General features: G+C 42.9%; 1 protein-coding gene across 2 annotated transcripts in view; it reads right to left on the bottom strand.

Annotated features, from left to right (window-relative positions):
• Positions 1-11,966, bottom strand: part of bsk (mitogen-activated protein kinase dJNK) — a 55,483-nt gene extending 43,517 nt beyond the window's left edge. For both annotated transcript variants that reach the window (XM_089580724.1, XM_089580725.1), the window contains exon 1: positions 11,784-11,966. The gene's annotated coding sequence lies outside the window, so the exon portion shown is untranslated. The remainder of the gene's footprint in view (positions 1-11,783) is intronic.
• Positions 11,967-15,322: the final 3,356 nt, after the last annotated feature.

Raw genomic sequence — 15,322 nt, 5'->3', positions numbered from 1 at the left:
AGAAAGCATGAGAGGTACAGCCAATTAATGCTTCTTGACTCAAAAAAAGGTCACAAGTGTGATGTTCTGTTAATACACTGCTTTTTTTTAATTTTCAGTCGGCTTTCCATTCCTGCCAATGTAAAAAAAAACGGCAAATTAAATAGTGCTCAACGTGGCGCACAATCCAAGAAGGAAAAAGGCACCAAAACAGCTTATCTTTTTTATTACGCGAAATGCTTCAATAACATGTTTAAAACATAGTATTTGTAACGACATGACGACATTTTATGGTAGAGAATAGTGTTTTATAAGCAGTATATATTGTACACACTTGGAAGTTCAGAAAGAAAGGGTTGGTTTTGAATAGCAGTACACAAAATGCCCTATTTGTTCATTGATTCCCTGCAAAATGGAGACTACTAAAAATTTGTGAGAGCTCAAAACACTGCACTCCGCTCATGGCCTTCTCACACCACCTATACTATACTAGATCCTCATTTTCTTGCAGATGTTCTTGCCATTGCTGTCTCCCAAGTCTTGTCACTATCCTCTCCATTTAAAGAGTTCAGCAGACAAGGGAATTTGGAAAGAGGTGCTTATTATGACATACATGACGGAAGCCAACAGTCATTGAAACAAAGGAGCATAGGGGATGTCTTTTTTTTTCTTTAATTTGTAGTTTTCATCAATAGGAGATTAATAAATCAGAAGAAAAATCAACCACCACATGCAGCCGGTGGGATCCGAACCCACAACCTCCGAATTTTGTATCCGGCGCTCTACCAACTGAGCTACGGCGATGGCTCTCCAATCTTCTGCTTTTGGGGGTATTTATGCATAGCGTAACCGAACCTTGAGAGCGTTCACCAACGCCACCCTCGTCCATAGCGGCGGACGTAGTATATCCTGTACTACCTCTCAAAGAGCAACACTCGAAGTCGACATCCTTACCGCTTGCTAAAAAGGCATGTACTGGCGCGAAGAAGACAGGACACAAAGAAGAAACGCATACAACATGTACTGAGTGCAACTATCACCTTAAGTAATCTTCCAGCAACCGAGCTTCATTCCAGTATTCAGATTTCATACATAATTTTGCACATGTGTCTCACGTGATCCCATGACGGCTTGGTCAACCCAAATAGGAGTCAAACCTCCAATGGTGTTTGCTTCCTTTGGTTGCAAGAAGTTAGGAACCTTGCTTGGCAAAAACTGATGCACGTGATTGCTGGTTCAAGAATCTTCGGAGCAGACAGGACAGAGTCCAATGTAGGAGAAATATGTTCAATTAATACTTTTGTTTGGGCGAGTTCATTCCTAATAAGGTACATACTTGCGCGAGGACCCGGTTCTTGACCAGGCAATTACGTGCAAGCACGCCCCAATAAATGAAGCAGGTGCACCTCGGCAACACTCGATGTGGGTGGAAATGAAATGCTGAGCGGCTCCCCAGACAACGTTCAAAATCATATTAAATTATGTCCCACTCAACGCTTGCAACAGAAACTTGCTAGAAGGCATCTGCTTACACCCATGAAACAAATCATATCATTTGTTTGCGTTTGAAATTTTGTGTCTGTGCCCCTTTAATTGCAGGGAAATTTACTCCTTTAATACTTATTATCTACAGCCTAGCTCACTTCAGCATAAATTCGAGAAGCACAGCCGCTATCAAAAGTTAAGAGCCCAGGGTGACTCATTTATGAGCCGCGTAGCAGTCTTTTGTGCTATCCATGGAAGTCAGAAGTTTTGGAGGGGCAAGGACGAAAGCAATGTGCCGTGCAGCATACCCCAAAATGAAATTCCTAAGGCTCTTTACTTTTTACAAACGCTGTACTATAAGCAACAAATGAAATCAAAACACAAACAGCAAAATGAGAAGATTTTAGACGGGGAAGCTGAATACTTGCGCGGGTTAATTTCCCTTCGAAGGCGCGAAGACAGCCCTTTAGAAGTGTTAAAGAATTGTATTTCCTCTTCAGGAACTAGTATGTCTGAGTTTTTATGTTCGCATTTTAGTTCTCTAGTTCACGTTTCATTTGTTCTAACAGTACTTGCTAGAGGCAAGCTGCCAGAACACAGGTACTGGCCTGAAGTTTTAATGACATCTTGCATGTTTGAACAATGTTGTGTACTTTAAATGGCCACTGAGATGCTGAAAGAATATTTTTTTAGCACAGTACATTCAAAGGCAGGCAGGTGTAGAAGTGGGATGTCATGCATGGGGATGGTAAAAGTATAAGAGAGAATAACCAATAGTTGAGCAAGCAAAAAGATGTCCGATTGGGTTAACTATTTCTTGATGTTTACAGACGCCCACAAAAATAACAACAACGAGCATTTTATATGCAGTAGAAGAAGTAGTGCTCATAGGCATCTATTTTCAATGGTAAAAATACCCCCCCCCCCCCCCTCACAAAAAAAAAGAAGGCCCTAGTTATGAAAAGATATCTTGAAAACCTGGTATGCTCCAAATTTTAAACTCAAAATATATCCTCCAATTTTCGCCCTTCAAATTCAGAGAAAAACAGTATCCAAAAACTAACCCTCCTCCATCACACATGATTCTATTATCTCAACGGCACCACAGCTTTCTAGGGTGCCAAGATAAGCATTCCTTTAGGAGGGTGGTGACATCTCCGCCATTTAGCCACATCAAAATATTTTTGCAGAAATCAGCATCTTCCCATCTCCGACATATGAGAGCATCCCGTACTGCTTCCAGAAATCAATCAATCAATAAATCAATCAATCAATCAATCAATCAGTGTTTTATTTTCTCTGAAATAGAGAAGAAGACAGGACTAAAAGCTCGCAAGCATGACAGAGATCCTGCCCCCCTTTTCAACTTAGCAGTACAGCAGACAAACAGCAAGATATAGAAGTCTTGTTTCAGATTAAATTTTACAAGTTTTTCTCCCCATTGCAGGGGTCAGTACAATCCTTAGGATTCAAAATGACGCCTTTTGATCAAACAATGGGTGTCGCCACACTACTATAGGAACACTGCAATGAGGCACCCTACAGTTTCCTAGGGTGCCTCGATGGCCAGCGCCACTTTCAGGGTCAGGACACCGCTCTCAAAGAAGGCATGCTGGGTCCCACTCTATCGTTTGGCTACATTGGGAGCAACGCGGCGTTAGGCTATTTTGAACAGAAAACTGCCCCTACCGCGTGAAATTCTGCAAATCTGGTGTCCTCCAAAGACAGGGTGGTGCCATAGATTGTTTAAAAAGTGAATCGAAGTTAGTTACGCAAAAATATATCTTCTTTCGCAGCTAATCTGCCTTGAAACTCGGCGCCTTGTGAAGAGTTGTTACATTCTCACAACGGCCGTTCTATACTCCAATGGGAATCTGTTTACCCGGATGCTTTACATTTCATTACTTTGCAAACAAACAGGATTACTTACTTCAAGCTGAATTTTCATATTCGCCAAAGACTGCCATTCAAACAGCTTCTCAAATAAAGGGAACCAGCGAAAAAAGACCCAACACAAGAACAAAGAAGGCACACTTTTGCGTCTTTTTTCGCTGGTTCCCTTTATTTGCAATATGAACCAACTAGCCCAGCAGTTTGCACTCCTAAACAGCTTCTCATTCGCCGCGAAGTCAAGTGCGAGAAGTTTACGAGGATGAAACGTTATATTTGCGCATTATAACTCCGCCCAAAGCAAACCTTGTTCTGGAATGCCAGCATTTCGCATGCCTTGCCTTGCATACTTTGGAGTTCTGTTGGTTTATGGCCGTATCACCTCGCTTGTGATTCCCACTTTTTTTCTCCACCCACTTCCCGAGCAAAGCGAAATAACCACTACCCTTTTCTAGTGAGCAGAACACCCGGGAACACAGCAGTCCCTCATAGTTGCTGAGGGACTGTTGCATCACAGTCACAACACGAGCTCACTTCAAGCAAGAAGCGTGGCCCAATGGGTGAAGTTGCGTATACTTTCACCTCGGTTTTGCATGTTTCAAGCGCTCCCCGCTGCTTTTCTTCTCCCGACTGGAGACGCATCATTGTGCAGCAGCCTCAGTACACATCAAACCTTCTGCACCGTGCTGTCAGAAGTCGCATGTTTTGTCCAGACCACTAGCATATGCACCAAGGACGTAGGCCCGCAAAGCTGCAATTGTCCTGCAGTTGATTGCGCCAAGGGGAGGCGAGGATTAAAACGTGCAGGCCACATCCAAATTTGCTGAGCACTTCTTACAGAACCTCATGACAAAGGATTTTCCAGTAAGGCACCCATATTATTTAGGCCCACTGTATGTGAGCTCTCGTCAAGGATTTTGTCAATTTATTTATCTTTGTATCCCGAAGGCATTTTATGTCACGAAGGCCCCCCATCACTCTACTTCTTTGTGCCAGCTCATTACGAATATCCTGGCGGCGTACCTACACTGTGCGAGTCAGTAAGCAAATAAGTCACGACTGCGTGACGCAACGAAAGGAGTCTTTTTCCCCCATTACAAAGCAAAAAAGCTCATTTCGTTGGCGTCACGCAGCCACATCAGCAAAATTCGTCACACGTGTTTCTGGGCAGGCATTTCCTAGAGTTTATGTTTTTTTTTGCCTCTCATGATGACAGCTGCAGGGAGGAGAGCTTGTCTGTCCTGCTGACTCGCCAGTGTCTTTCAGCGCACTTTAAGCCAAGTGCGGTTTTCAAACTAGCCCAGACCCATACCTTAACGAGAGATCCATTGCCTTGCTCAACTATTACTGAGTAAAGCGACAAGCCAGTGTCTTTTGGAAACTGGAGCCGACGGTTCTGCAGAAGTGAGGAAGGTGGCCCGTATTGCTTTGACTCCCCCTTTTTTAGTCTAGCTTGGCAGATATAATGGAATTCAAACGAAGTGGTTATCAGGGGATCATTTTGTGAGGTTGCTTTGTGAATCGGCCGCGTTTAATTATTTTTTCCTTGAAGTTTTGAAAAGAAAAAATAAATGAGTCAAATTTGTCCTGGATTAAGGCTACTTAGCAACTACGAATCAGCAAAACGTTGTCTCATAGTATCATCAATCTAGGTGCAGTCAACACCGTTCAGAGGCAAACCGAGCTGTCTGCATTATTCCTTTGCAGAACAAGCAGTTGAGAAAGTATGACCACCCATAGGTTTCAGTCATGTCACAGCGCTACTCCTCAGAGCAGTGTGGCGACGGACCATTTGGAAGAGAAATTTGCCATTACTGCGTGGAATAATCCACATATGGTGCAGTAATAAGACGAAGGAATCCCAAAGAATGCTGAAAAAGCGGGTGTTAACTACGCAGAAATAGTTATATTTGGCAGGTCATCCTTCGCGCTGCTGGCATACCCGAGAAAATTAGGGCACTGTAAACAGTCCTTACGTTCGAACAACAAAAACAGCATAGTTCTACTGAATTCGGCGACCATGACACTCTAAATTACAAATGCAAAGGAACACTAAATAACCACTGCCCTTTTTCAATGCAGCCAGCGACTGGGGAACACAGCAGTCCGTCATTACTTCTCGACTGCCGTGTGGTTAGAAGCAACTGCACTATGCATAATACACACTCAAAAGTGCCAGAATATTATTGCTACAAGCGAAACAACTATGTACTGGATATTTCCAGTTCAGTCGCATTATTCCAGTCGCCACGCAACCGCATACAAACCACGCCACACGCATAGCGCACTGTATGCGACTGACGCGTGAGACCCAACATGCCGCTGCGAGGGCAAAACAGTGGCGCGGGATGGTACAAGGGGTGTCCTCACCCTGAAAGCGAAAGCACAAGGACATCAAGGCACCCTACAGTTTCTGGTTAAGCAGCACCACCTGGTGGCTAATTTGATATATTTTATGAAAACAGGCAACACTACAACCAAAAGCATTCGTTCCAATCAGTTCTGTGATGTAATAGATTACCGCTGCATTCTTGAATGCTCAAGACAGCAGGTCTAATCCCCTTGTTCAAGACAAATTTTTCTTTCCTTTAAACACCAAGAAATATCAGTATGCAAATGATTTACTGCCCCCATTAGGTTTGTGTTACCTCTTAGACTTCATTTTGAGATGCTTTTGAGCCAAAATAAGTTTAAAAGCTGTCAGATGAGATAGGAGACGAAACAGGAAGTTGGGGTGCTGCAGCGTTGAGACAACAGAATTACGCCCTCCATCACGGGCCTGACTGACATCACCCCAATGGGACGACCAACTGACTTCGGTGCGCCACGCTATGGTCGTCCTGAATGCTTAGTATGCATCCGAAATAAATAAGCTCCTCCTGCTAGTACACATCATTAATTACACAACCTTCTTGAGATGAGTGGTGCTTTATGCAAGATATGTTACCTGCTACTAATTGGTTAAAGTTATTACAGTATTTCAGTGTGCCACCATGACCCAACTAAGCTTACGCCATGACAAGTCGAAGTGCAGGCCAGGCACCTTCAGGTAGAGGGAGGATCAGAGTAGATTATGCATTCCACTGTAATAAAACATGCTACTGAAAACTGCAATCAAACAAGTCATTGTGCCAAACTACTGCTACCTAAACCAAGCGCACTACACATTAGCAACTGCAAAACTGGAGAGTTATCTGAACACATCCTGCAGTTCAGTACAGAAAATACTGCTGGCAATGTGAAGTGTTGCGCCAAGGCAGAACACATCACAGTGCCGGCACTTTAGATTCGTTGGCATCCTTACATCAATAAGAAAACGAAGTGCCAAGCAGAAGCTGATATTAGCAAGGCAGAAAAATGTCTGAAATGGCCTGAGAAGTTCACTACCTTTATGAAGAATTCCTATGTGCTATACAATGTTAACATACAGCTCTCTACCAAATGGGCTCAAAATTGTATCAAACTTGGGCTTGTTACACTAACATGCTATCTGCCCTCTTTTCTTTGGGGTTGAAGTGTCAAACGTAAGCACAGTATAAACTTTCCAGAATAATCAATTCTGCTATTCTTTTTTTAGCTATCAAATCTCAATTTTGAATGCACAATGAAGACAGTCTGACACTTCACAGGCAAACAAACACAGCTGACGATCAATCACATAGTCTGAAACACTTCTGAAAACCTCTAAAATGTTGAGAACTTAATATCAGAAAGCACCACTGTACCATAAACTAGTTCCAGCACACATAGCAAAAAATAGCTGATATTTTAAGAGTTAATAACTGCATACACACTGGAGTGTTCAGGCAAGTTGTCTACAATGAATCACAAACTGATATCTTCTGTATCAAGCACTAACATTGGAAATGTACCAAACTTCAAAAACAAAACCCAGAAAACATTGAAGTAGTGGCTGTTCCCACAAACATGAACTGGAAACGAAAAGCACATACATGGCCACTAGTCGTCCCCTCACAGTCTATGACAGAATAACCAGCCCTTCAAGTTAAAACATTTTACCACCACTTAAAAAAGTATATAGGATAGTATGCTGCTTAATAATTTCAGTTGCATGTTTTCTTCTTTGTTATGATGCATAAGACATGAAATGTCGACGTGGATCATCACGTGGTATTTGCCTACAATTGCTAAACAATTTATAACTGAATTTCTTCTTTCATGCTTTTTCTCTTTTCTTCAACTACCAAACAATGGCTGTGACATCAAAGGTGGGTTTAGGTCACTGCAGATTTTTTTTCATGTCTCACATATCCTAAACCCACATTTGACGTCACCCGTTGTTCAGTTGCTAATACCGAAACAGCATGAGAGAAGAAATTCAATTACAAATTTAGTGGTTGGTTTATGGGTTTTAACGTCCCAAAGCGACTAAGGCTATGAGAGACGCCGTAGTGGAGGGCTCCGGAAATTTCGACCACCTGGGATTAGTGGTTGTAGGCGAATACCATGGGGTGATCCATGTATACTAACGTCTAACACATAATTACAAAGGACAAAAAAACGTAAGCAAAAATCTATACACCCAGTTAAAATAAAACGCACAACTAAAAAGTTGCGCGTTTTGTTTTTTCAAATCATGTGTTAGACATCAAAATATATGGATCACCGCATGGCATTTGACTGCAAACGCTAAATAATTTAAAACTCAATTTCTTCTCTCATGCTGTTTTGGTCTCAACAATCGAGCGATGGCTGTGACCTATAGTTGACCTTTAGGTCATATAAGGCATGAAAAACCTTCAATATAGACACTGATACGTAGTTTCAATTCACTACAACACTTAAACAAGCCTGCTTCAAGAGCTAGAATGACGACGAACAACATACCAGCAGTTATAGTCCATGGTTTGACGGCATACCGTCTGGTCAGGAATCATGGTGATGAGGATTGCTGGTCACTGGCCAAAGTCATTAAAGATGGAAAGACGTTTTGGGAGCGCTACGGCTCCCTTGTTCACTATCTTTATTGACTTTGGCCAGTGACCAGCAATCCTCATACCAGCAGTTATATAGCCGTTTTTTTTTTTGTGCCTCATGTGACCTAAGAGTCAATTATACGTCACAGCCATCTTTCAATTGATGAAACAGAAAACGAAACAACATCAAGAAGAAATTCAATAATTATCTGGCGGTCGTAGGCAAATGTCACAAGGTGATCCATGTATGTTAATGTCTAATGAAGACGTAGGTTCAACCCTGGCCGCGACAGTCGAATTTCGATGGAGGCAAAATTCTAGAGGCCCATGTACTGTGCGATGTCAGAGCATGTTAAAAAACCCCAGATGGTCGAAATTTCCAGAACCCTTCACTACAAAGTCCCTCACAGCCTGAGTCACTTTGGAACATTAAACCCTCATAAACCATAAGCCACTAATGTCTACGCATCACTTGAAAGAAGAAAACATACAAGCAAAAATTTGGTGTCTATAGTCCTTTAAGACCCTACCCTACATACTACCACTCAAAATGCCAAGTTCTGCCACAATGATTTTCAAGCTGCTTTTTTGCTCCTACTACGCTAGTGATCCCAAATGGCACTTACTACATCCCTGTGCAAATCTCAGTTCAAAAGAAAAATGCCTACTAAAGGCCCTTGATTCACTTTTAGCCTCACTATAAACTAGCTTTCATGCCTCAAGCCTTTTTAAGAAAAGCCTGCTCTCTGCTTTCAAAAATATAGGATTTTTTAAAAAATCTTCGAAGTCAGTGAACAGCACTATGGACATTTGCTGAGGGAAGTGAGCACCCATGTCCGTGGCCAGACATCATGGGCGCCATTAACTACACACACAGCTCCCACTATGCTTCTAGAGTGCAGGTGGCAGTAAGTGGATGAAATTCAGTTGTTTGCTAAAGTAAGTCTATAGCAAAAAATAACCAGTTTCAACATATTAAAAGGAAGTTCCAGCAAAACAAAAAAAAACAGCTAAATTTACTATTTCTATAATTTTTATCACACCAGAACTAACTTCTGCCAGTGCATTTTGCAGAAAAAAAAAAAAGCAGAGGATATCGGGCTGCCCAATAAGCCACACCAAGAACAATTTCCACCCACAGACGATTCTTCAAAGTTGCGAACTCCATTAAATGGCATAACATTCATGTTGGCAGTGGTGGCCACACATTACCTACTACACAGTAATAAGTACCTTTTCATATATTCTCGTATAGTAGGTCTCAAATAACCTCCAATATCCTCATGCATTTCAATCAGCAATGAAAGCATTTGCAATGGATTCTTCCCATTTAACCACATTCAAAACAACCACAAGAACTAATCAGTTAATTCACAGCCAGAGACTAACAGTGTATAATACCTCACAGCATTGGTATTGTAGCAGTACTTAAAATAAATTACAGCCTACCACATTTCCTGCACCTGTAAGTATTACAAAATCAAAACCCCTTCACTAATTCATCAATTACACCTAGCCTCCCATACACATTCCCTAAAAAAAATGGCATTTACTCTAAACACAAAATTACTACACATAAAATAGTTCATGTTGGCAGTATCACAGCTGGCAGTATTAACATTTCATATGAATACGAGAGCTCTATCACAAAGGTATCTTCAGTATGTCACCATAAACTTCAAAATTGTGCTTGCATAAAAAGTTTCCCACAGTCAGGTTACACTAATTTCAAACCCACAGGGCCTGTAGTAATAGAATGTGCTGTATGGTTCTTACCCATAAACTAGATATGGCCCACACTGCAGCTAATTCAAACAACGATTTGCAGCTGTTAGCAATGCAATAGAGACAGGTAGTCCCATACCAAAAATATATGAAACTGAAGTTTGTGCCTTTTTTTGTATATACCAGCAAGAAAAAAGTAACACAGACAGGTCACCACATGTCCAAGTTTTATCTTGAACTCAGATAATCAATTGCTGACCTTCAACAACAGTAAAAATTTTGCAACTATAAAAATTAATGGTGCTCTGAAGTGAGCGAACTCTTAATATAAAAATCAACAAAAAGTGTTGGAGATGAATGAAATGAGATTTGACAGATGTACATCAAAAATATAATAGACTGGCCAGCACCAAAGAATTTATTGAAGCTTTACCACAAAACACCACACAGGCAAGAAAAAAGGGAAAATCAATGTAAAATAAAACAGTGCTAAAATCAAAAACATGTGGCACAGAGAATGCAGAATATGCAATTTCTTCTGCTTTCTCTGTGACATCACAAACATTTACAAGTAAATAATATCATTCCATTCATGTAAGGCACTGCAGGGAAGGTAAATGGTAAAGCTGATGTGATTTGGAACTGGAAAGCTTTGCCCGGCTAACAATTGCTCTTTTCCTTCTGAACCTACCCACCAGTTCGAAAGCTTTCTTCGTAAGAAACTCTACTCTGTCACTGAACACGGTATATGTTCTCAGTAATGTGTATGAAAATTAGACTGCTACATTTTTGTATGCACAACAGATTCACGAACTCCAGATACTATAAACAATCTATAATATGCGCTACTTGCTGAACAAGGCGACACGCAGCTTATATCAGCTATGCCCTTAAGATTGTAAACATATATTAAATCCAACATAACTTTCAGCCGACTCAAATAAGGCAACTGAACAGCAATACCATGGAATCGTTTTCTAAGCGCTATTAGGCTTGGAAGAGAGATATAAGGGACTGTCTCTAGCGAGGCAGCGAAAGCATACCGAGCTTTAAAACATGACCGAACTACCCCCCAGCCCACAATTATAAAACATTCTCTGCGCACGCGAGCGAGGACTTGGAAGAAACAACTCAGATGGTTAGTTCAAGCCGCGTCAAGTGCAAAGACCGGATGATCGGTCTAATGAATTTCACCCTAAATGCGCAATGTTATACTTCTATAAGCAGCGCAAAACGAGCTTTTTTTTTTTTTTCACCTATGCATAAAGAAATATTACGACGGACATCAATGACCATGAAGAGGGCAGTGGTTGCTGCTTTCACCGTTCACCTCAAAGTCAAGAGCAAAGGCGGAGCTCGTAGCGTTCCTTACACACTAACGAATTTATCAAACACGATCAAGTAAAAGGAATAAACCAGAATATTAGGCTTAATAAAAAGGCCATGTACCGCACCGGCTACGATACCATGACCCGCGGTGACACCACGCAGCTGCAGCACCTAGCCGATCGCCGACACGAGCACATCAGGAAAAATGAAAGCATTATCGCTAATCTGTACAGCTTAAAACAGTTCAGTCAAGGAGCGCGAACGCCTAGGCCAGTTCGAAGCATCTAATTAAAGTCACCGACAAGAAAATATTTCAGCACTTCTCTACAACCGAGCCCAGAAACACCGTCGTACTAGGCCTAAAACATTGCACGGGCGCATTGAATGGGACGGTGCCGTGTTTTGGATCCGGCATCCGATTCCGTACGGACTGCATACCTCGTTGTGATCCTTGTGAGTCCGGGCTAATGACTTCAGCCCGTATATTCAGGTACGGAGGACGCCGCTTGAATGCTTACAGGAAAATCTAATTTATACTTATTGCACTTGGCCCCGCAAAAGAGGTTTCTGTCAAAATTTTCGAAGAAACCACACAACACAATGGCGCCATAAGCACTTTTGCTTGACGTCACACGGTTATGCGGAGGAGCGGCACCCAACAAAAATAACAACCAATACCGTTTCTAGTTTTGGTTTCGCATTCGGTTTTCGAGGGTGTGATGTGCCGATATTATTAAATTATTTAGTTGAATAGTAGTCAAAATACCGCGATACCGCTGAGCCGGGAACAAGCATAAAATGCTTGTTCGATTGCAGAAAATATTTTTTGACAATCTAGGCGTAGTGAAGTGCTTGCTCATTATTTCACTATCCTTTGAGAATAGTATATTAAGTTACTCGAACAATAGTGTAAAATATTTCCTGAGCGTGATAAATTGTGTAGCAGTGCACCAGAATTGTGATTCATCTACCTAAATTTGTTAACTAATGCATATGGCGCAACTCCAAATGCTGCCGAGCCGTAATTTGGTTGCATAACCACTAACTGCAGTAGCAGCAGCAGCAGTCGCAGTATTAGTTGCAAGACGAGTGTGGTTGTGTTGAGAGAACAGTACAAGCAGTGTAGGCATAAGCGTACAAATACGCACTTTACGTGAACTAACCACTGATCTCCACTAGGTGGCTGGATGCCGCATTCCCGCTTTCCGAGACGAGCGCGAGTGAAGCCACCGGAAGTTGGACCGCTTGTCCCGGAAGTCGGGTGTCTGCTGTGTATTTCAATGCAAAAAGTCGCGTCTTTCGCCCTTTCGTTCTCAGTTTTTTGCGTTGTTTTCGTGTGATGTCTGCTGTTATATGAAAGGAACAAGCAAGCTGAACGCGAGAAATGTGAGCATTGTGTGCAGAACCCTGTAATTTCTGCGAAAGTGAAGAAAACAGGCATGCAGGTCTCACCCTGCCTCGGCAAAGGGGTACGTGCATTAAACACTATGTTCTTGCCTGGTTCTTGTATTCCGAGCGTAAAGGAGAAGTAGTGGAATGACGATGACCTTAAAACCGGATTTTCGTGCAGTAAAGAAAAGGCACAGCGCGAGAGGAACGACTGACAAGAAAGGCGAATGGTGCAGTGCGCGTGAGAAGCGCTGTTAGAAGTCAACTGCACCAAGCACCACGAATTAAAGACCATTCAGGCTTAACTTGCAACAACACGAAACAGTACATGACACGCTCCGTCGAAAAAGCAGTACCATACCTTTTGGAGGCGCTAATATGAACCAACCGAACACCGTCGACACCTCACAAGATAGTAAGCCTAGCCCTCGCTCCGGTTCGGTCTAAATATAATTCGGTAAAATGGTCGCTGCAAAGTAAGCTGCCTGCGGAATGTTTCAACCTATTCTTTCTTATATTTATCCCCCATTGATAGCATAACTTGGGCTTGAGCGTGGGAACAAGCATCGCAGTAAAGAGCAGAGTTGGCGAAGCTAGGCAAACGAGACGACACCGAGCCGAGTAGACGAGGCTCCATACTTGCTGCGTGTAGCGACGTCCTGTCGTCTGCTAGTGTCGCCCCATTGAAATGCAATGGGCCCTTATTTTTGAAACGTCCTTCCCGAAGACTTCGCTGGTCTCCTCGCTCAGTTGGCGGCGCAAAAGGTGGGCATTGTCATGGAAAAAGACGAGAACGGCGAAAAGACGAAATGCTAAGTGGGAAAACAAAACTGGAACTGAAAAACCGTGCTCAGCTCCGATTTCATGCACTGCCAAAGGCTGACTTCCGGGACAAGGCCACTTACTTCCGGTGGCTTCACTTTCGGGCGCCCGATGCGGCATCCAGCTCCCCTAGTGGAGATCAGTGGAACTAACGCACCACTGTTCTAATTACTCCTTCATCTAACAGAAGGCGCCACTGCAGCGCTAACTCTATGCTCACGCGAAAGTGTCGGATTTTAGCAGCGGGGAAACAGAAGGGAACACTCTGGAAGGAAAGGTGAATTTAGGTGGCACCCGGGTGGAACCTACGGAACGTGTTGTGGTGGTGATAGTAGTAAGAATAAAAGTGAAGGAAAAGAATGTTGCCGACAGCGGCAGTTGCTTGCAGCCGGCGGAGGTGAAAGGGAAAGGGACAGGATAGCGCTTCTTTCCTCCATGGGATAGCGAGACGATAGCAACAAAGGACAGGGGAGAGCTTTGTACACTATTTACAAATTACAAAAGTAATCAAGTTCGCGCCGCTCGCGCGGTAATGTCCAGGCTCCAGCGCTGGATTAAGGGGGGGGGGTCTAAGGGGGCTGCAGCCCAGGGCCTCACCTCCGACAGCTGGAGAAGCTAACTTGCTTAGTGTATGGAACCGTGGGCAATGGAACTATGAGCGACACGTATAAAGCAAGAAAAACAGACGAGGAGATGGGCCCCCAGCTTAAATAACTTCGTTTAGCCGAATCAGTTAGGAAGAGCTTGTCGAGCTGCAAAAACAGGAATCCCCCACAACCCTGAGGGGGCCCGCTTTCTTACGAAGCGATATATGCGCTTGCTTACGGATTGCGAAAAGGTTTTCGTGGTTTTCTGTCAATCCTCCCATCCTGTGGCATCTGAAGGTGTTGTGTATTTGAGAATCCTGGAGTCGGCATAACATACGCTTTTACAGAGCGGCGAGGCGGGACTCCCACCTCGCCGCCAAGCATTTTGCTAGAACTGCTTTCATAATCCGCTAAAAATCCACTGATTAATTTTTAAAACCACACATATATCTGCTATTATGCAGTGCAGTGCTAGATGTGAAAAATACTTGCACTGCGCCCTCTGCACGGCTTACAAATGTACGGAAATGCAGCGCTTTAGTTATGTCACAAGTATGATTAGAACAGGGTAGGCAAAAACAAAACCAGAATACGCAGCAGAATTTGAAGTGGCGTCCACTTGTGCGAGTATCGTATACAGACTCTCGAGGAAATAAAAGCGCGCAGTAGAACCCTTCTCTCAGCTACATGGGTGGATTGTTCGAGTTCGCATTTCACACAGATATGACATTTGGTCGTCAAAATTATTTGATACAACACCGGATTTTCTTCTTTAGCATTACCAAATTGAAAAACAAATCAGGCTGTGCTAGCTTCTTGAAAGTCCCACAGTTTCACTTTGTGCTCTAAAGCGAGACACTCGTTTATGGGTTTATGTTTAGGTTTATGGGCTCTAACGTCCCAAATCAAGCCCGGCTGTGCGGGACGCCGTAGTGAAAGGCTCCGGATAATTTCGACCACCTCAAGTTCTTTAAAGTGCACTGATATCGCATAGTGCACGGGCGTCTAGCATTTCACCTGCAGCGAAATGCGAACGCCGTGCAATTTATTTTGTCCGTTCTTTTTTCTTGGGATTGGTTCTCTAGAGCCAGGTGAAATTTAATTTTTTGAGGAAATAAAAGGCGCAGTAACTGCCTTACTTCTAGGTGGATACCTCAACTGTGTCTTGAGGGGAGGGAG

The sequence above is a fragment of the Amblyomma mixtum genome, chromosome 3 (genome assembly GCF_055824585.1).
Source record: "Amblyomma mixtum isolate Tamu chromosome 3, ASM5582458v1, whole genome shotgun sequence".
In the NCBI taxonomy this organism is placed as follows: Eukaryota; Metazoa; Arthropoda; class Arachnida; order Ixodida; family Ixodidae; genus Amblyomma; species Amblyomma mixtum.
This window is presented reverse-complemented; position numbering and strand designations above follow the sequence as displayed.